Below are 24,326 nucleotides of genomic sequence, written 5' to 3'. Positions count from 1 at the left end.
ATTCTAACTACACTGGTCGGACATGGCATGCTAGCTCTGACATTCTAAACACTCTGGTCGGACATGGCATGCTAGCTCTGGCAATCTAAATGCTCTGGTCGGACATGGGATCCTAGCTCTGGCATTCTAAACACTCTGGTCGGACATGGCATGCTAGCTCTGGCATTCTAAACACTCTGGTCGGACATGGCATGCTAGCTCTGGCATTCTAAACACTCTGGTCGGACATGGCATGCTAGCTCTGGCATTCTAAACACTCTGGTCGGACACGGCATCTGAGCTCTGGCATTCTAGATACTCTGGTCAGACACGGCATCCTAGCTATGGCATTCTAGATAATCTGGTCGGACACGGCATCCTAGCTCTGGCATTCTAGATACTCTGATCGGACACGGCATCCTAGCTCTGGCATTCTAAACACTCTGGTCGGACACGGCATCCTAGCTCTGGCATTCTAGATACTCTGATCGGACACGGCATCCTAGCTCTGGCATTCTAAACACTCTGGTCGGACACGGCGTCCTGGCTGTGGCATTCTAAACACTCTGGTCGGACACGGCATCCTGGCTGTGGCATTCTAAACACTCTGGTCGGACACGGCATCCTGGCTCTGGCCTTCTACATACTCTGGACAGACACGGCATCCTAGCTCTGGCCTTCTAGATACTCTGGTCGGACACGGCATGCTAGCTCTGGCCTTCTAAACACACTGATCGGACACGGCATCCTAGCTCTGGCATTCTAGACACTCTGGTCAGACACGGCATCCGAGCTCTGGCGTTCTAGATACTCTGGTCGGACACGGCATCCTAGCTCTGGCATTCTAGACACTCTGGTCAGACACGGCATCGGAGCTCTGGCATTCTAGACACTCTGGTCAGACACGGCATCCGAGCTCTGGCATTCTAGACACTCTGGTCAGACACGGCATCCGAGCTCTGGCATTCTAGACACTCTGGTCAGACACGGCATCCGAGCTCTGGCATTCTAGACACTCTGGTCAGACACGGCACCCTAGCTCTTGCATTCTAGACACTCTGGTCAGACACGGCATCCGAGCTCGGGCATTCTAGATACTCTGGTCAGACACGGCTCCCTAGCTCTGGCATTCTAGATACTCTGGTCGGTCACGGCACCCTAGCTCTGGCATTGCAGATACTCTGGTCAGACACGGCATCCTAGCTCTGGCCTTCTAAACACTCTGGTCGGACACGGCATCCTAGCTCTGGCATTCTAGACACTCTGGTCAGACACGGCATCCGAGCTCTGGCATTCTAGATACTCTGGTCAGACACGGCACCCTAGCTCTGGCATTCGAGATACTCTGGTCAGACACGGCACCCTAGCTCTGGCATTCTAGATACTCTGGTCGGACACGGCATCCTAGCTCTGGCCTTATGGATACTCTGGTCGGACACGGCATCCTAGCTCTGGCATTCTAGACACTCTGGTCAGACACGGCATCCGAGATCTGGCATTCTAGACACTCTGGTCAGACACGGCATCCGAGCTCTGGCATTCTAGATACTCTGGTCAGACACGGCTCCCTAGCTCTGGCATTCTAGATACTCTGGTCGGACACGGCATCCTAGCTCTGGCATTATAGACACTCTGGTCAGACACGGCATCCTGGCTCTGGCATTCTAAACACTCTGGTCGGACACGGCATCCTGGCTCTGGCATTCTAAACACTCTGGTGGGACACGGCATCTTGGCTGTGGCATTCTAAACACTCTTGTCAGACACGGCATCATGGCTCTGGCATTCTAAACACTCTGGTCGGACACGGCATCCTGGCTCTGGCATTCTAAACACTCTGGTCGGACACGGCATCCTGGCTCTGGCCTTCAAACTACTCTGGTCGGACACGGCATCCTGGCTCTGGCATTCTAACTACACTGGTCGGACATGGCATGCTAGCTCTGACATTCTAAACACTCTGGTCGGACATGGCATGCTAGCTCTGGCAATCTAAATGCTCTGGTCGGACATGGGATCCTAGCTCTGGCATTCTAAACACTCTGGTCGGACATGGCATGCTAGCTCTGGCATTCTAAATACTCTGGTCGGACATGGGATCCTAGCTCTGGCATTCTAAACACTCTGGTCGGACACGGCATCCTTGCTCTGGCATTCTAAACACTCTGGTCGGACACGGCATCCTGGCTCTGGCATTCTAAACACTCTGGTCGGACACGGCATCCTGGCTCTGGCCTTCAAACTACTCTGGTCGGACACGGCATCCTGGCTCTGGCATTCTAACTACACTGGTCGGACATGGCATGCTAGCTCTGACATTCTAAACACTCTGGTCGGACATGGCATGCTAGCTCTGGCAATCTAAATGCTCTGTTCGGACATGGGATCCTAGCTCTGGCATTCTAAACACTCTGGTCGGACACGGCATCCTGGCTCTGGCATTCTAAACACTCTGGTCGGACACGGCATCCTGGCTCTGGCCTTCAAACTACTCTGGTCGGACACGGCATCCTGGCTCTGGCATTCTAACTACACTGGTCGGACATGGCATGCTAGCTCTGACATTCTAAACACTCTGGTCGGACATGGCATGCTAGCTCTGGCAATCTAAATGCTCTGGTCGGACATGGGATCCTAGCTCTGGCATTCTAAACACTCTGGTCGGACATGGCATGCTAGCTCTGGCATTCTAAACACTCTGGTCGGACATGGCATGCTAGCTCTGGCATTCTAAACACTCTGGTCGGACATGGCATGCTAGCTCTGGCATTCTAAACACTCTGGTCGGACACGGCATCCTAGCTCTGGCATTCTAAACACTCTGGTCGGACACGGCATCCTAGCTCTGGCCTTCTAAACACACTGATCGGACACGGCATCCTAGCTCTGGCATTCTAGACACTCTGGTCAGACACGGCATCCGAGCTCTAGCGTTCTAGATACTCTGGTCGGACACGGCATCCTAGCTCTGGCATTCTAGACACTCTGGTCAGACACGGCATCGGAGCTCTGGCATTCTGGATACTCTGGTCAGACATCGCATCCTAGCTCTGGCATTCTAATACACTGGTCGGACACGGCATGCTAGCTCTGGCATTCTAAACACTCTGGTCGGACATGGCATGCTAGCTCTGGCATTCTACACACTCTGGTCGGACATGGCATGCTAGCTCTGGCATTATAGATAATCTGGTCGGACACGGCATCCTGGCTCTGGCATTCTAAACACTCTGGTCGGATACGGCATCCTGGCTCTGGCATTCTAAACAATCTGGTCGGACACGGCATCCTGGCTCTGGCATTCTAAACACTCTGGTCGGACACGGCATCCTGGCTCTGGCATTCTAAACACTCTGGTCGGACACGGCATCCTTGCTCTGGCATTCTAAACACTCTGGTCGGACACGGCATCCTAGCTCTGGCATTCTAAACACTCTGGTCGGACACGGCATCCTAGCTCTGGCATTCTACACACTCTGGTCGGACATGGCATGCTAGCTCTGACATTCTAAACACTCTGGTCGTACATGGCATGCTAGCTCTGGCAATCTAAATGCTCTGGTCGGACATGGGATCCTAGCTCTGGCATTCTAAACACTCTGGTCAGACATGGCATGCTAGCTCTGGCATTCTAAATACTCTGGTCGGACATGGGATCCTAGCTCTGGCATTCTAAACACTCTGGTCGGACACGGCATCCTTGCTCTGGCATTCTAAACACTCTGGTCGGACACGGCATCCTGGCTCTGGCATTCTAAACACTCTGGTCGGACACGGCATCCTGGCTCTGGCCTTCAAACTACTCTGGTCGGACACGGCATCCTGGCTCTGGCATTCTAACTACACTGGTCGGACATGGCATGCTAGCTCTGACATTCTAAACACTCTGGTCGGACATGGCATGCTAGCTCTGGCAATCTAAATGCTCTGGTCGGACATGGGATCCTAGCTCTGGCATTCTAAACACTCTGGTCGGACACGGCATCCTGGCTCTGGCATTCTAAACACTCTGGTCGGACACGGCATCCTGGCTCTGGCATTCTAACTACACTGGTCGGACATGGCATGCTAGCTCTGACATTCTAGATACTCTGGTCAGACACGGCACCCTAGCTCTGGCATTCTAGATACTCTGGTCGGACACGGCATCCTAGCTCTGGCCTAATGGATACTCTGGTCGGACACGGCATCCTAGCTCTGGCATTCTAGATACTCTGGTCAGACACGGCACCCTAGCTCTGGCATTCTAGATACTCTGGTCGGACACGGCATCCTAGCTCTGGCCTAATGGATACTCTGGTCGGACACGGCATCCTAGCTCTGGCATTCTAAACACTCTGGTCGGACACGGCATCCAAGCTCTAACATTCTAAACACTCTGGTCGGACACGGCAACCTGGCTCTGGCATTTAAAACACTCTGGTCGGACACGGCATCCTGGCTCTGGCATTCTAAACACTCTGGTCGGACACGGCATCCTGGCACTGGCAATCTAAACACTCTGGTAGGACACGGCATCCTAGCTCTGGCATTCTAGACACTCTGGTCGGACATGGCATCCTGGCTCTGGCATTCTAAACAATCTGGTCGGACACGGCATCCTGGCTCTGGCATTCTAAACACTCTGGTCAGACACGGCATCCTGGCACTCGCATTCTAAACAATCTGGTCGGACAAGGCATCCTGGCTCTGGCTTTCTAAACACTCTGGTCAGACACGGCATCCTGGCTCTGGCATTCTAAACACTCTGGTCGGACACGGCATCCTGGCTGTGGCATTCTAAACACTCTTGTCAGACACGGCATCCTCGCTCTGGCATTCTAGACACTCTGGTCGGACACGGCATCCTGGCTCTGGCATTCTAAACAATCTGGTCGGACACGGCGTCCTGGCTGTGGCATTCTAAACACTCTGGTCGGACACGGCATCCTGGCTCTGGCATTCTAAACACTCTGGTCGGACACGGCATCCTTGCTCTGGCATTCTAAACACTCTGGTCGGACACGGCATCCTGGCTCTGGCCTTCTACATACTCTGGACAGACAAGGCATTCTAGCTCTGGCCTTCTAGATACTCTGGTCGGACACGGCATGCTAGCTCTGGCCTTCTAAACACACTGATCGGACACGGCATCCTAGCTCTGGCATTCTAGACACTCTGTTCAGACACGGCATCCGAGCTCTGGCGTTCTAGATACTCTTGTCGGACACGGCATCCTAGCTCTGGCATTCTAGACACTCTGGTCAGACACGGCATCCGAGCTCTGGCATTCTAGACACTCTGGTCAGACACGGCATCCGAGCTCTGGCATTCCAGACGCTCTGGTCAGACACGGCATCCGAGCTCTGGCATTCTAGACACTCTGGTCAGACACGGCATCCGAGCTCTGGCATTCTAGATACACTGGTCAGACACGGCATCTGAGCTCTGGCATTCTAGACACTCTGGTCAGACACGGCATCCGAGCTCTGGCATTCTAGATACTCTGGTCAGACACGGCACCCTAGCTCTGGCTTTCTAGACACTCTGGTCAGACACGGCATCCGAGCTCGGGCATTCTAGATACCCTGGTCAGACACGGCTCCCTAGCTCTGGCATTCTAGATACTCTGGTCCGTCACGGCACCATCGCTCTGGCATTGCAGATACTCTGATCAGACACGGCATCCTAGCTCTGGCCTTCTAAACACTCTGGTCGGACACGGCATCCTAGCTCTGGCATTCTAGACACTCTGGTCAGACACGGCATCCGAGCTCTGGCATTCTAGATACTCTGGTCAGACACGGCACCCTAGCTCTGGTATTCTAGATACTCTGGTCAGACACGGCACCCTAGCTCTGGCATTCTAGATACTCTGGTCGGACACGGCATCCTGGCTCTGGCATTCTAAACACTCTGGTCAGACACGGCATCCTGGCACTCGCATTCTAAACACTCTGGTCGGACACGGCATCCTGGCTCTGGCATTCTAAACACTCTGGTCGAACACGGCATCCTGGCTGTGGCATTCTAAACACTCTTGTCAGACACGGCATCCTCGCTCTGGCATTCTAGACACTCTGGTCGGACACGGCATCCTGGCTCTGGCATTCTAAACAATCTGGTCGGACACGGCATTCTGGCTCTGGCATTCTAAACACTCTGGTCAGACACGGCATCCTGGCTATGGCATTCTAAACACTCTTGTCAGACACGGCATCCTAGCTCTGGCCTTCTAGATACTCTGGTCGGACACGGCATGCTAGCTCTGGCCTTCTAAACACACTGATCGGACACGGCATCCTAGCTCTGGCATTCTAGTCACTCTGTTCAGACACGGCATCCGAGCTCTGGCGTTCTAGATACTCTTGTCGGACACGGCATCCGAGCTCTGGCATTCTAGACACTCTGGTCAGACACGGCATCCGAGCTCTGGCATTCTAGACACTCTGGTCAGACACGGCATCCGAGCTCTGGCATTCTAGACACTCTGGTCAGACACGGCATCCGAGCTCTGGCATTCTAGACACTCTGGTCAGACACGGCATCTGAGCTCTGGCATTCTAGATACACTGGTCAGACACGGCATCTGAGCTCTGGCATTCTAGACACTCTGGTCAGACACGGCATCCTGGCTCTGGCATTCTAAACACTCTGGTCAGACACGGCATCCGAGCTCTGGCATTGTAGACACTCTGGTCAGACACGGCATCCGAGCTCTGGCATTCTAGACACTCTGGTCAGACACAGCATCCGAGCTCTGGCATTCAAGACACCCTGGTCATACACGGCATCCGAGCTCTGGCATTCTAGATACACTGGTCAGACACGGCATCTGAGCTCTGGCATTCTAGACACTCTGATCAGACACGGCATCCGAGCTCTGGCATTCTAGATACTCTGGTCAGACACGGCACCCTAGCTCTGGCATTCTAGACACTCTGGACAGACACGGCATCCGAGCTCGGGCATTGTAGATACTCTGGTCAGACACGGCTCCCTAGCTCTGGCATTCTAGATACTCTGGTCAGACACGGCACCCTAGCTCTGGCATTCTAGATACTCTGGTCAGACACGGCACCCTAGCTCTGGCATTCAAGATACTCTGGTCGGACACGGCATCCTAGCTCTGGCCTAATGGATACTCTGGTCGGACACGGCATCCTAGCTCTGGCATTCTAAACACTCTGGTCGGACACGGCATCCAAGCTCTAACATTCTAAACACTCTGGTCGGACACGGCAACCTGGCTCTGGCATTTAAAACACTCTGGTCGGACATGGCATCCTGGCTCTGGCATTCTAAACACTCTGGTCGGACACGGCATCCTGGCACTGGCAATCTAAACTCTCTGGTAGGACACGGCATCCTAGCTCTGGCATTCTAGACACTCTGGTCGGACATGGCATCCTGGCTCTGGCATTCTAAACAATCTGGTCGGACACGGCATCCTGGCTCTGGCATTCTAAACACTCTGGTCAGACACGGCATCCTGGCACTGGCATTCTAAACACTCTGGTCGGACACGGCATCCTGGCTCTGGCATTCTAAACACTCTGGTCGGACACGGCATCCTGGCTGTGGCATTGTAAACACTCTTGTCAAACACGGCATCCTCGCTCTGGCATTCTAGACACTCTGGTCGGACACGGCATCCTGGCTCTGGCATTCTAAACAATCTGGTCGGACAAGGCATCCTGGCTCTGGCTTTCTAAACACTCTGGTCAGACACGGCATCCTGGCTCTGGCATTCTAAACACTCTGGTCGGACACGGCATCCTGGCTGTGGCATTCTAAACACTCTTGTCAGACACGGCATCCTCGCTCTGGCATTCTAGACACTCTGGTCGGACACGGCATCCTGGCTCTGGCATTCTAAACAATCTGGTCGGACACGGCGTCCTGGCTGTGGCATTCTAAACACTCTGGTCGGACACGGCATCCTGGCTCTGGCATTCTAAACACTCTGGTCGGACACGGCATCCTTGCTCTGGCATTCTAAACACTCTGGTCGGACACGGCATCCTGGCTCTGGCCTTCTACATACTCTGGACAGACAAGGCATTCTAGCTCTGGCCTTCTAGATACTCTGGTCGGACACGGCATGCTAGCTCTGGCCTTCTAAACACACTGATCGGACACGGCATCCTAGCTCTGGCATTCTAGACACTCTGTTCAGACACGGCATCCGAGCTCTGGCGTTCTAGATACTCTTGTCGGACACGGCATCCTAGCTCTGGCATTCTAGACACTCTGGTCAGACACGGCATCCGAGCTCTGGCATTCTAGACACTCTGGTCAGACACGGCATCCGAGCTCTGGCATTCCAGACACTCTGGTCAGACACGGCATCCGAGCTCTGGCATTCTAGATACTCTGGTCAGACACGGCACCCTAGCTCTGGCATTCTAGATACTCTGGTCAGACACGGCACCCTAGCTCTGGCATTCTAGATACTCTGGTCGGACACGGCATCCTAGCTCTGGCCTTATGGATACTCTGGTCGGACACGGCATCCTAGCTCTGGCCTTCTAAACACTCTGGTCGGACACGGCATCCTAGCTCTGGCATTCTAGACACTCTGGTCAGACACGGCATCCGAGCTCTGGCATTCTAGACACTCTGGTCAGACACGGCATCCGAGCTCTGGCATTCTAGATACTCTGGTCAGACACGGCTCCCTAGCTCTGGCATTCTAGATACTCTGGTCGGACACGGCATCCTAGCTCCGGCCTTATGGATACTCTGGTCGGACACGGCATCCTAGCTCTGGCATTATAGACACTCTGGTCAGACACGGCATCCGAGCTCTGGCATTCTAGATACTCTGGTCAGACACGGCGTCCTACCTCTGGCGTTCTATCTACTCTGGTCGGAAATGGCATCCTAGCTCTGGCATTCTAGACACAATTGTTGGACACGGCATCCTAGCTCCGGCATTCTAGATACTCTGGTCGGACACGGCATTCTAGCTCTGGCATGCTAGACAGTCTGGTCAGACACGGCATCCTAGCTCTGGCCTTCTAAACACACTGATCGGACACGACATCCTAGCTCTGGCATTCTAGATCATCTGGTCAGACACGGCATCCGAGCTCTGGCATTCCAGACACTCTGGTCAGACACGGCATCCGAGCTCTGGCATTCTAGATACTCTGGTCAGACACGGCACCCTAGCTCTGGCATTCTAGATACTCTGGTCAGACACGGCACCCTAGCTCTGGCATTCTAGATACTCTGGTCGGACACGGCATCCTAGCTCTGGCCTTATGGATACTCTGGTCGGACACGGCATCCTAGCTCTGGCCTTCTAAACACTCTGGTCGGACACGGCATCCTAGCTCTGGCATTCTAGACACTCTGGTCAGACACGGCATCCGAGCTCTGGCATTCTAGACACTCTGGTCAGACACGGCATCCGAGCTCTGGCATTCTAGATACTCTGGTCAGACACGGCTCCCTAGCTCTGGCATTCTAGATACTCTGGTCGGACACGGCATCCTAGCTCCGGCCTTATGGATACTCTGGTCGGACACGGCATCCTAGCTCTGGCATTATAGACACTCTGGTCAGACACGGCATCCGAGCTCTGGCATTCTAGATACTCTGGTCAGACACGGCGTCCTACCTCTGGCGTTCTATCTACTCTGGTCGGAAATGGCATCCTAGCTCTGGCATTCTAGACACAATTGTTGGACACGGCATCCTAGCTCCGGCATTCTAGATACTCTGGTCGGACACGGCATTCTAGCTCTGGCATGCTAGACAGTCTGGTCAGACACGGCATCCTAGCTCTGGCCTTCTAAACACACTGATCGGACACGACATCCTAGCTCTGGCATTCTAGATCATCTGGTCGGACACGGCATCCTAGCTCTGGCATTCTAGATACTCTGGTCGGACACGGCATCCTAGCTCTGGCATTCTAGATACTCTGGTCGGACACGGCATCCTAGCTCCGGCATTCTAGATACTCTGGTCGGACACGGCATCCTAGCTCTGGCATGCTAGACACTCTGGTCAGACACTGCATCCTAGCTCTGGCATTCTAGATCATCTGGTCGGACACGGCATCCGAGCTCTGGCATTCTAGATACTCTAGTCAGACGCGGCTCCCTAGCTCTGGCATTCTAGATACTCTGGTCGGACACGGCATCCTAGCTCCGGCCTTATGGATACTCTGGTCGGACACGGCATCCTAGCTCTGGCATTATAGACACTCTGGTCAGACACGGCATCCGAGCTCTGGCATTCTAGATACTCTGGTCCGACACGGCACCCTAGCTCTGGCTTTCTAGACACTCTGGTCAGACACGGCATCTGAGCTCGGGCATTCTAGATACCCTGGTCAGACACGGCTCCCTAGCTCTGGCATTCTAGATACTCTGGTCCGTCACGGCACCATAGCTCTGGCATTGCAGATACTCTGGTCAGACACGGCATCCTAGCTCTGGCCTTCTAAACACTCTGGTCGGACACGGCATCCTAGCTCTGGCATTCTAGACACTCTGGTCAGACACGGCATCCGAGCTCTGGCATTCTAGATACTCTGGTCAGACACGGCATCCTAGCTCTGGCATTCTAGACACTCTGGTCAGACACGGCATCCGAGCTCTGGCATTCTAGATACTCTGGTCAGACACGGCATCCTAGCTCTGGCATTCTAAATACTCTGGTCGGACACGGCATCCTAGCTCTGGCATTCTAAACACTCTGGTCGGACAGGGCATCCTAGCTCTGGCATTCTAAACACTCTGGTCGGACACGGCATCCTAGCTCTGGCATTCAAAACACTCTGGTCGGACACGGCATCCTAGCTCTGGCATTCTAAACACTCTGGTCGGACACGGCATCCTAGCTCTGGCATTCTAGATACTCTGGTCAAACACGGCATCCTAGCTCTGGCCTTCTAGATACTCTGGACAGACACGGCTTCCTAGCTCTGGCATTCTAGGCACTCTGGTCGGACACGGCATCCTAGCTCTGGCATTCTAGACACTCTGGTCGGACACGGCATCATAGCTCTGGCATTCTAGACACTCTGGTCAGACACGGCATTCTAGCTCTGGCATTCTAAACACTCTGGTCGGACACGGCGTCCTAGCTCTGGCATTCTAGACACTCTGTTCAGACACGGCATCCGAGCTCTGGCGTTCTAGATACTCTTGTCGGACACGGCATCCTAGCTCTGGCATTCTAGACACTCTGGTCAGACACGGCATCCGAGCTCTGGCATTCTAGACACTCTGGTCAGACACGGCATCCGAGCTCTGGCATTCTAGACACTCTGGTCAGACACGGCATCCGGGCTCTGGCATTCTAGACACTCTGGTCAGACACGGCATCCGAGCTCTGGCATTCTAGATACACTGGTCAGACACGGCATCTGAGCTCTGGCATTCTAGACACTCTGGTCAGACATGGCATCCGAGCTCTGGCATTCTAGATACTCTGGTCAGACACGGCACCCTAGCTCTGGCATTCTAGACACTCTGGTCAGACACGGCTCCCTAGCTCTGGCATTCTAGATACTCTGGTCCGTCACGGCACCATAGCTCTGGCATTGCAGATACTCTGGTCAGACACGGCATCCTAGCTCTGGCCTTCTAAACACTCTGGTCGGACACGGCATCCTAGCTCTGGCATTCTAGACACTCTGGTCAGACACGGCATCCGAGCTCTGGCATTCTAAATACTCTGGTCAGCCACGGCATCCTAGCTCTGGCCTTCTAAACACTCTGGTCGGACACGGCATCCTAGCTCTGGCATTCTAGACACTCTGGTCAGACACGGCATCCGAGCTCTGGCATTCTAGATACTCTGGTCAGACACGGCATCCTAGCTCTGGCATTCTAAATAATCTGGTCGGACACGGCATCCTAGCTCTGGCATTCTAAACACTCTGGTCGGACAGGGCATCCTAGCTGTGGCATTCTAAATACTCTGGTCGGACACGGCATCCTGGCTCTGGCATTCTAAACACTCTGGTCGGACACGGCATCCTAGCTCTGGCATTCAAAACACTCTGGTCGGACACGGCATCCTAGCTCTGGCATTCTAAACACTCTGGTCGGACACGGCATCCTGGCTCTGGCATTCTAAACACTCTGGTCGGACACGGCATCCTTGCTCTGGCATTCTAAACACTCTGGTCGGACACGGCATCCTGGCTCTGGCCTTCTACATACTCTGGACAGACACGGCATCCTAGCTCTGGCCTTCTAGATACTCTGGTCGGACACGGCATGCTAGCTCTGGCCTTCTAAACACACTGATCGGACACGGCATCCTAGCTCTGGCATTCTAGACACTCTGGTCAGACACAGCATCCGAGCTCTGGCGTTCTAGATACTCTGGTCAGACACAGCATCCTAGCTCTGGCATTCTAGATACTCTGGTCGGACACGGCATCCTAGCTCTGACATTCTAGATACTCTGGTCGGACACGGCATCCTAGCTCTGGCATTCTAGATAATCTGGTCGGACACGGCATCCTAGCTCTGGCATTCTAGATACTCTGGTCGGACACGGCATCCTAGCGCAGGCAGTCTAGATACTCCGGTCGGACACGGCATCCTAGCTCTGGCATTCTACACACTCTGGTCGGACACGGCATCCTAGCTCTGCAATTCTAGATACTCTGGTCGGACACGGCATGCTAGCTCTGGCCTTCTAAACACACTGATCGGACACGGCATCCTAGCTCTGGCATTCTAGACACTCTGGTCAGACACAGCATCCGAGCTCTGGCGTTCTAGACACTCTGGTCAGACACAGCATCCTAGCTCTGGCATTCTAGATACTCTGGTCAGACACAGCATCCTGGCTCTGGCATTCTAAACACTCTGGTCGGACACGGCATCCTTGCTCTGGCATTCTAAACACTCTGGTCGGACACGGCATCCTGGCTCTGGCCTTCTGCATACTCTGGACAGACACGGCATCCTAGCTCTGGCCTTCTAGATACTCTGGTCGGACACGGCATGCTAGCTCTGGCCTTCTAAACACACTGATCGGACACGGCATCCTAGCTCTGGCATTCTAGACACTCTGGACAGACACAGCATCCGAGCTCTGGCGTTCTAGATACTCTGGTCAGACACAGCATCCTAGCTCTGGCATTCTAGATACTCTGGTCGGACACGGCATCCAAACTCTGACATTCTAGATACTCTGGTCGGACACGGCATCCTAGCTCTGGCATTCTAGATAATCTGGTCGGACACGGCATCCTAGCTCTGGCATTCTAGATACTCTGGTCGGACACGGCATCCTAGCGCAGGCATTCTAGATACTCCGGTCGGACACGGCATCCTAGCTCTGGCATTCTACACACTCTGGTCGGACACGGCATCCTAGCTCTGGCATTCTAAACACTCTGGTCCGACACGGCATCCGAGCTCTGGCGTTCTAGATACTCTGGTCAGACACGGCATCCGAGCTCTGGCATTCTAGACACTCTGGTCAGACACGGCATCCGAGCTCTGGCATTCTAGACACTCTGGGCAGACACGGCATCCAAGCTCTGGCATTCTAGATGCACTGGTCAGACACGGCATCTGAGCTCTGGCATTGTAGACACTCTGGTCAGACACGGCATCCGAGCTCTGGCATTCTAGATACTCTGGTCAGACACGGCACCCTAGCTCTTGCATTCTAGACACTCTGGTCAGACACGGCATCCGAGCTCGGGCATTCAGATACTCTGGTCAGACACGGCTCCCTAGTTCTGGCATTCTAGATACTCTGGTCGGTCACGGCACCCTAGCTCTGGCATTGCAGATACTCTGGTCAGACACGGCATCCTAGCTCTGGCCTTCTAAACACTCTGGTCGGACACGGCATCCTAGCTCTGGCATTCTAGACACTCTGGTCAGACACGGCATCCGAGCTCTGGCATTCTAGATACTCCAGTAAGACACGGCTCCCTAGCTCCGGCATTCTAGATTCTCTGGTCGGACACGGCATCTTAGCTCCGGCCTTATGGATACTCTGGTCAGACACGGCATCCTAGCTCTGGCATTATAGACACTCTGGTCAGACACGGCGTCCTAGCTCTGGCGTTCTATCTACTCTGGTCGGACATGGCATCCTAGCTCTGCAATCTAACTACTCTGGTCGGACACGGCATACTGGCTCTGGCATTCTAACTACTCTGGTCGGACACGGCATCCTAGCTCTGGCATTCTAGACAAACTGGTCGGACACGGCATCCTAGCTCCGGCATTCTAGATACTCTGGTCCGACACGGCATCCTAGCTCTGGCATTCTAGACACACTCGTCAGACACGGCATCCTAGCTCTGGCATTCTAGATACTCTGGTTAGACACGGCATCCTAGCTCTGGCATTCTAGACACTCTGGTCAGAGACGGCATCCTAGCTCTGGCATTCTAGATAATCTGGTCGGACACAGCATCCGAGCTCTGGCGTTCTAGATACTCTGGTCAGACACAGCATCCTAGCTCTGGCATTCTAGATACTCTGGTCGGACACGGCATCCAAACTCTGACATTCTAGATACTCTGGTCGGACACGGCATCCTAGCTCTGGCATTCTAGATAATCTGGTCGGACACGGCATCCTAGCTCTGGCATTCTAGATACTCTGGTCGGACACGGCATCCTAGCGCAGGCATTCTAGATACTCCGGTCGGACACGGCATCCTAGCTCTGGCATTCTACACACTCTGGTCGGACACGGCATCCTAGCTCTGGCATTCTAAACACTCTGGTCCGACACGGCATCCGAGCTCTGGCGTTCTAGATACTCTGGTCAGACACGGCATCCGAGCTCTGGCATTCTAGACACTCTGGTCAGACACGGCATCCGAGCTCTGGCATTCTAGACACTCTGGGCAGACACGGCATCCAAGCTCTGGCATTCTAGATGCACTGGTCAGACACGGCATCTGAGCTCTGGCATTGTAGACACTCTGGTCAGACACGGCATCCGAGCTCTGGCATTCTAGATACTCTGGTCAGACACGGCACCCTAGCTCTTGCATTCTAGACACTCTGGTCAGACACGGCATCCGAGCTCGGGCATTCAGATACTCTGGTCAGACACGGCTCCCTAGTTCTGGCATTCTAGATACTCTGGTCGGTCACGGCACCCTAGCTCTGGCATTGCAGATACTCTGGTCAGACACGGCATCCTAGCTCTGGCCTTCTAAACACTCTGGTCGGACACGGCATCCTAGCTCTGGCATTCTAGACACTCTGGTCAGACACGGCATCCGAGCTCTGGCATTCTAGATACTCCAGTAAGACACGGCTCCCTAGCTCCGGCATTCTAGATTCTCTGGTCGGACACGGCATCTTAGCTCCGGCCTTATGGATACTCTGGTCAGACACGGCATCCTAGCTCTGGCATTATAGACACTCTGGTCAGACACGGCGTCCTAGCTCTGGCGTTCTATCTACTCTGGTCGGACATGGCATCCTAGCTCTGCAATCTAACTACTCTGGTCGGACACGGCATACAGGCTCTGGCATTCTAACTACTCTGGTCGGACACGGCATCCTAGCTCTGGCATTCTAGACAAACTGGTCGGACACGGCATCCTAGCTCCGGCATTCTAGATACTCTGGTCCGACACGGCATCCTAGCTCTGGCATTCTAGACACACTCGTCAGACACGGCATCCTAGCTCTGGCATTCTAGATACTCTGGTTAGACACGGCATCCTAGCTCTGGCATTCTAGACACTCTGGTCAGAGACGGCATCCTAGCTCTGGCATTCTAGATAATCTGGTCGGACACGGCATCCTAGCTCTGGCATTCTAGGTACTCTGGTCGGACACGGCCTCCTAGCTCTGGCATTCTAGATACTCTAGTCAGACACGGCATCCTAGCTCTGGCCTTCTAGATACTCTGGACAGACACGGCATCCTGGCTCTGGCCTTCTAGATACTCTGGTCGGACACGGCATCCTAGCTCTGGCATTCTAGATACTCTGGTCGGACACGGCATCCTAGCTCTGGCATTCTAGATACTCTAGTCAGACATGGCATCCTAGCTCTGGCCTTCTAGATACTCTGGTCGGACACGGCATTCTGGCTCTGGCATTCTAGATACTCTAGTCAGACACGGCATCCTAGCTCTGGCCTTCTAGATACTCTGGACAGACACAGTATCCGAGCTCTGGCATTCTAGATTCTCTGGTCAGACACGGCATCCTAGCTCTGGCATTCTAGACACTCTGGTCGGACACGGCATCCAAGCTCTGGCATTCTAGACACTCTGGTCTGACACGGCATCCTAGCTCTGGCATTCTAGATACTCTGGTCAGACACGGCATCCTAGCTCTGGCATTCTAAATACTCTGGTCGGACACGGCATCCTGGCTCTGGCATTCTAAACACTCTGGTCGGACACGGCATCCTAGCTCTGGCATTCAAAACACTCTGGTCGGACACGGCATCCTAGCTCTGGCATTCTCAACACTCTGGTCGGACACGGCATCCTGGCTGTGGCATTCTAAACACTCTGGTCGGACACGGCATCCTGGCTCTGGCATTCTAAACACTCTGGTCGGACACGGCATCCTTGCTCTGGCATTCTAAACACTCTGGTCGGACACGGCATCCTGGCTCTGGCCTTCTACATACTCTGGACAGACACGGCATCCTTGCTCTGGCCTTCTAGATACTCTGGTCGGACACGGCATGCTAGCTCTGGCCTTCTAAACACACTGATCGGACACGGCATCCTAGCTCTGGCATTCTAGACACTCTGGTCAGACACAGCATCCGAGCTCTGGCGTTCTAGATACTCTGGTCAGACACAGCATCCTAGCTCTGGCATTCTAGATACTCTGGTCGGACACGGCATCCTAGCTCTGACATTCTAGATAATCTGGTCGGACACGGCATCCTAGCTCTGGCATTCTAGATAATCTGGTCGGACACGGCATCCTAGCTCTGGCATTCTAGATACTCTGGTCGGACACGGCATCCTAGCGCAGGCATTCTAGATACTCCGGTCGGACACGGCATCCTAGCTCTGGCATTCTACACACTCTGGTCGGACACGGCATCCTAGCTCTGGCATTCTAAACACTCTGGTCGGACACGGCATCCTAGCTCTGGCATTCTAAACACTCTGGTCGGACACGGCATCCTAGCTCTGGCATTCTAGACACTCTGGTCAGACACAGCATCCGAGCTCTGGCGTTCTAGATACTCTGGTCAGACACAGCATCCTAGCTCTGGCCTTCTAGATACTCTGGTCGGACACGGCATGCTAGCTCTGGCCTTCTAAACACACTGATCGGACACGGCATCCTAGCTCTGGCATTCTAGACACTCTGGTCAGACACAGCATCCGAGCTCTGGCGTTCTAGATACTCTGGTCAGACACAGCATCCTAGCTCTGGCATTCTAGATACTCTGGTCGGACACGGCATCCTAGCTCTGACATTCTAGATACTCTGGTCGGACACGGCATCCTAGCTCTGGCATTCTAGATAATCTGGTCGGACACGGCATCCTAGCTCTGGCATTCTAGATACTCTGGTCGGACACGGCATCCTAGCGCAGGCATTCTAGATACTCCGGTCGGACACGGCATCCTAGCTCTGGCATTCTACACACTCTGGTCGGACACGGCATCCTAGCTCTGGCATTCTAAACACTCTGGTCGGACACGGCATCCTAGCTCTGGCATTCTAAACACTCTGGTCGGACACGGCATCCTGGCTCTGGCCTTCTACATACTCTGGACAGACACGGCATCCTAGCTCTGGCCTTCTAGATACTCTGGTCGGACACGGCATGCTAGCTCTGGCCTTCTAAACACACTGATCGGACACGGCATCCTAGCTCTGGCATTCTAGACACTCTGGTCAGACACGGCATCCGAGCTCTGGCATTCTAGATACTCTGGTCGGACACGGCATCCTAGCTCTGACATTCTAGACACTCTGGTCAGACACGGCATCCGAGCTCTGGCATTCTAGACACTCTGGTCAGACACGGCATCCGAGCTCTGGCATTCTAGACACTCTGGGCAGACACGGCATCCGAGCTCTGGCATTCTAGATGCACTGGTCAGACACGGCATCTGAGCTCTGGCATTGTAGACACTCTGGTCAGACACGGCATCCGAGCTCTGGCATTCTAGATACTCTGGTCAGACACGGCACCCTAGCTCTTGCATTCTAGACACTCTGGTCAGACACGGCATCCGAGCTCGGGCATTCAGATACTCTGGTCAGACACGGCTCCCTAGTTCTGGCATTCTAGATACTCTGGTCGGTCACGGCTCCCTAGCTCTGGCATTGCAGATACTCTGGTCAGACACGGCATCCTAGCTCTGGCCTTCTAAACACTCTGGTCGGACACGGCATCCTAGCTCTGGCATTATAGACACTCTGGTCAGACACGGCATCCGAGCTCTGGCATTCTAGATACTCTGGTCAGACACGGCATCCTAGCTCTGGCATTCTAGATAATCTGGTCGGACACGGCATCCTAGCTCTGGCATTCTAGGTACTCTGGTCGGACACGGCATCCTAGCACTGGCATTCTAGATACTCTGGTCGGACATGGCATCCTAGCTCTGGCATTCAAGATACTCTGGTCAGACACGGCATCCTAGCTCTGGCCTTCTAGATACTCTGGACAGACACGGCATCCGAGCTCTGGCATTCTAGATACTCTGGTCAGACACGGCATCCTAGCTCTGGCATTCTAGGCACTCTGGTCGGACACGGCATCCGAGCTCTGGCATTCTAGACACTCTGGTCAGACACGGCATCCGAGCTCTGGCATTCTAGACACTCTGGTCAGACACGGCATCCGAGCTCTGGCATTCTAGACACTCTGGTCAGACACGACATCCGAGCTCTGGCATTCTAGATACTCTGGTCAGACACGGCACCCTAGCTCTGGCATTCTAGACACTCTGGTCAGACACGGCATCCGAGCTCGGGCATTCTAGATACTCTGGTCAGACACGGCTCCCTAGCTCTGGCATTCTAGATACTCTGGTCGGTCACGGCACCCTAGCTCTGGCATTGCAGATACTCTGGTCAGACACGGCATCCTAGCTCTGGCCTTCTAAACACTCTGGTCGGACACGGCATCCTAGCTCTGGCATTCTAGACACTCTGGTCAGACACGGCATCTGAGCTCTGGCATTCTAGATACTCTGGTCAGACACGGCACCCTAGCTCTGGCATTCTAGATACTCTGGTCAGACACGGCACCCTAGCTCTGCCATTCTAGGTACTCTGGTCGGACACGGCATCCTAGCTCTGGCCTTATGGATACTCTGGTCGGACACGGCATCCTAGCTCTGGCCTTCTAAACACTCTGGTCGGACACGGCATCCTAGCTCTGGCATTCTAGACACTCTGGTCAGACACGGCATCCGAGCTCTGGCATTCTAGACACTCTGGTCAGACACGGCATCCGAGCTCTGGCATTCTAAACACTCTGGTCAGACACGGCATCCTAGCTGTGGCCTTATGGATACTCTGGTCGGACACGACATCCTAGCTCTGGCATTATAGACACTCTGGTCAGACACGGCATCCGAGCTCTGGCATTCTAGATACTCTGGTCGGACATGGCATCCTAGCTCTGTCATTCTAGATAATCTGGTCGGACACGGCATCCTAGCTCTGGCATTCTAGGTACTCTGGTCGGACACGGCATCCTAGCTCTGGCATTCTAGATACTCTGGTCGGACATGGCATCCTAGCTCTGGCATTCTAGATACTCTGGTCAGACACGGCATCCTAGCTCTGGCCTTCTAGATACTCTGGACAGACACGGCATCCGAGCTCTGGCATTCTAGATACTCTGGTCAGACACGGCATCCTAGCTCTGGCATTCTAGGCACTCTGGTCGGACACGGCATCCGAGCTCTGGCATTCTAGACACTCTGGTCAGACACGGCATCCGAGCTCGGGCATTGTAGATACTCTGGTCAGACACGGCTCCCTAGCTCTGGCATTCTAGATACACTGGTCGGTCACGGCACCCTAGCTCTGGCATTGCAGATACTCTGGTCAGACACGGCATCCTAGCTCTGGCCTTCTAAACACTCAGGTCGGACACGGCATCCTAGCTCTGGCATTCTAAACACACTGGTCGGACACGGCATCCTAGCTCTGGCATTCTAGACACTCTGGTCAGACACGGCATCCGAGCTCTGGCGTTCTAGATACTCTGGTCGGACACGGCATCCTAGCTCTGGCATTCTAGACACTCTGGTCAGACACGGCATCCTAGCTCTGGCATTCTAAACACTCTGGTCGGACACGGCGTCCTGGCTGTGGCATTCTAAACACTCTGGTCGGACACGGCATCCTGGCTGTGGCATTCTAAACACTCTGGTCGGACACGGCATCCTGGCTCTGGCCTTCTACATACTCTGGACAGACACGGCATCCTAGCTCTGGCCTTCTAGATACTCTGGTCGGACACGGCATGCTAGCTCTGGCCTTCTAAACACACTGATCGGACACGGCATCCTAGCTCTGGCATTCTAGACACTCTGGTCAGACACGGCATCCGAGCTCTGGCGTTCTAGATACTCTGGTCGGACACGGCATCCTAGCTCTGGCATTCTAGATACTCTGGTCAGACACGGCATCGGAGCTCTGGCATTCTAGACACTCTGGTCAGACACGGCATCCGAGCTCTGGCATTCTAGACACTCTGGTCAGACACGGCATCCGAGCTCTGGCATTCTAGACACTCTGGTCAGACACGGCACCCTAGCTCTTGCATTCTAGACACTCTGGTCAGACACGGCATCCGAGCTCGGGCATTCTAGATACTCTGGTCAGACACGGCTCCCTAGCTCTGGCATTCTAGATACTCTGGTCGGTCACGGCACCCTAGCTCTGGCATTGCAGATACTCTGGTCAGACACGGCATCCTAGCTCTGGCCTTCTAAACACTCTGGTCGGACACGGCATCCTAGCTCTGGCATTCTAGACACTCTGGTCAGACACGGCATCCGAGCTCTGGCATTCTAGATACTCTGGTCAGACACGGCACCCTAGCTCTGGCATTCGAGATACTCTGGTCAGACACGGCACCCTAGCTCTGGCATTCTAGATACTCTGGTCGGACACGGCATCCTAGCTCTGGCCTTATGGATACTCTGGTCGGACACGGCATCCTAGCTCTGGCATTCTAGACACTCTGGTCAGACACGGCATCCGAGCTCTGGCATTCTAGACACTCTGGTCAGACACGGCATCCGAGCTCTGGCATTCTAGATACTCTGGTCAGACACGGCTCCCTAGCTCTGGCATTCTAGATACTCTGGTCGGACACGGCATCCTAGCTCTGGCATTATAGACACTCTGGTCAGACACGGCATCCTGGCTCTGGCATTCTAAACACTCTGGTCGGACACGGCATCCTGGCTCTGGCATTCTAAACACTCTGGTGGGACACGGCATCTTGGCTGTGGCATTCTAAACACTCTTGTCAGACACGGCATCCTGGCTCTGGCATTCTAAACACTCTGGTCGGACACGGCATCCTGGCTCTGGCATTCTAAACACTCTGGTCGGACACGGCATCCTGGCTCTGGCCTTCAAACTACTCTGGTCGGACACGGCATCCTGGCTCTGGCATTCTAACTACACTGGTCGGACATGGCATGCTAGCTCTGACATTCTAAACACTCTGGTCGGACATGGCATGCTAGCTCTGGCAATCTAAATGCTCTGGTCGGACATGGGATCCTAGCTCTGGCATTCTAAACACTCTGGTCAGACATGGCATGCTAGCTCTGGCATTCTAAATACTCTGGTCGGACATGGGATCCTAGCTCTGGCATTCTAAACACTCTGGTCGGACACGGCATCCTTGCTCTGGCATTCTAAACACTCTGGTCGGACACGGCATCCTGGCTCTGGCATTCTAAACACTCTGGTCGGACACGGCATCCTGGCTCTGGCCTTCAAACTACTCTGGTCGGACACGGCATCCTGGCTCTGGCATTCTAACTACACTGGTCGGACATGGCATGCTAGCTCTGACATTCTAAACACTCTGGTCGGACATGGCATGCTAGCTCTGGCAATCTAAATGCTCTGGTCGGACATGGGATCCTAGCTCTGGCATTCTAAACACTCTGGTCGGACACGGCATCCTGGCTCTGGCATTCTAAACACTCTGGTCGGACACGGCATCCTGGCTCTGGCCTTCAAACTACTCTGGTCGGACACGGCATCCTGGCTCTGGCATTCTAACTACACTGGTCGGACATGGCATGCTAGCTCTGACATTCTAAACACTCTGGTCGGACATGGCATGCTAGCTCTGGCAATCTAAATGCTCTGGTCGGACATGGGATCCTAGCTCTGGCATTCTAAACACTCTGGTCGGACATGGCATGCTAGCTCTGGCATTCTAAACACTCTGGTCGGACATGGCATGCTAGCTCTGGCATTCTAAACACTCTGGTCGGACATGGCATGCTAGCTCTGGCATTCTAAACACTCTGGTCGGACACGGCATCTGAGCTCTGGCATTCTAGATACTCTGGTCAGACACGGCATCCTAGCTATGGCATTCTAGATAATCTGGTCGGACACGGCATCCTAGCTCTGGCATTCTAGATACTCTGATCGGACACGGCATCCTAGCTCTGGCATTCTAAACACTCTGGTCGGACACGGCATCCTAGCTCTGGCATTCTAGATACTCTGATCGGACACGGCATCCTAGCTCTGGCATTCTAAACACTCTGGTCGGACACGGCGTCCTGGCTGTGGCATTCTAAACACTCTGGTCGGACACGGCATCCTGGCTGTGGCATTCTAAACACTCTGGTCGGACACGGCATCCTGGCTCTGGCCTTCTACATACTCTGGACAGACACGGCATCCTAGCTCTGGCCTTCTAGATACTCTGGTCGGACACGGCATGCTAGCTCTGGCCTTCTAAACACACTGATCGGACACGGCATCCTAGCTCTGGCATTCTAGACACTCTGGTCAGACACGGCATCCGAGCTCTGGCGTTCTAGATACTCTGGTCGGACACGGCATCCTAGCTCTGGCATTCTAGACACTCTGGTCAGACACGGCATCGGAGCTCTGGCATTCTAGACACTCTGGTCAGACACGGCATCCGAGCTCTGGCATTCTAGACACTCTGGTCAGACACGGCATCCGAGCTCTGGCATTCTAGACACTCTGGTCAGACACGGCATCCGAGCTCTGGCATTCTAGACACTCTGGTCAGACACGGCACCCTAGCTCTTGCATTCTAGACACTCTGGTCAGACACGGCATCCGAGCTCGGGCATTCTAGATACTCTGGTCAGACACGGCTCCCTAGCTCTGGCATTCTAGATACTCTGGTCGGTCACGGCACCCTAGCTCTGGCATTGCAGATACTCTGGTCAGACACGGCATCCTAGCTCTGGCCTTCTAAACACTCTGGTCGGACACGGCATCCTAGCTCTGGCATTCTAGACACTCTGGTCAGACACGGCATCCGAGCTCTGGCATTCTAGATACTCTGGTCAGACACGGCACCCTAGCTCTGGCATTCGAGATACTCTGGTCAGACACGGCACCCTAGCTCTGGCATTCTAGATACTCTGGTCGGACACGGCATCCTAGCTCTGGCCTTATGGATACTCTGGTCGGACACGGCATCCTAGCTCTGGCATTCTAGACACTCTGGTCAGACACGGCATCCGAGATCTGGCATTCTAGACACTCTGGTCAGACACGGCATCCGAGCTCTGGCATTCTAGATACTCTGGTCAGACACGGCTCCCTAGCTCTGGCATTCTAGATACTCTGGTCGGACACGGCATCCTAGCTCTGGCATTATAGACACTCTGGTCAGACACGGCATCCTGGCTCTGGCATTCTAAACACTCTGGTCGGACACGGCATCCTGGCTCTGGCATTCTAAACACTCTGGTGGGACACGGCATCTTGGCTGTGGCATTCTAAACACTCTTGTCAGACACGGCATCATGGCTCTGGCATTCTAAACACTCTGGTCGGACACGGCATCCTGGCTCTGGCATTCTAAACACTCTGGTCGGACACGGCATCCTGGCTCTGGCCTTCAAACTACTCTGGTCGGACACGGCATCCTGGCTCTGGCATTCTAACTACACTGGTCGGACATGGCATGCTAGCTCTGACATTCTAAACACTCTGGTCGGACATGGCATGCTAGCTCTGGCAATCTAAATGCTCTGGTCGGACATGGGATCCTAGCTCTGGCATTCTAAACACTCTGGTCGGACATGGCATGCTAGCTCTGGCATTCTAAATACTCTGGTCGGACATGGGATCCTAGCTCTGGCATTCTAAACACTCTGGTCGGACACGGCATCCTTGCTCTGGCATTCTAAACACTCTGGTCG

Source organism: Hypanus sabinus, chromosome 5 (genome assembly GCF_030144855.1).
Source record: "Hypanus sabinus isolate sHypSab1 chromosome 5, sHypSab1.hap1, whole genome shotgun sequence".
Lineage (NCBI taxonomy): Eukaryota > Metazoa > Chordata > Chondrichthyes > Myliobatiformes > Dasyatidae > Hypanus > Hypanus sabinus.
Note: the sequence above shows the minus strand (reverse complement) of the source record.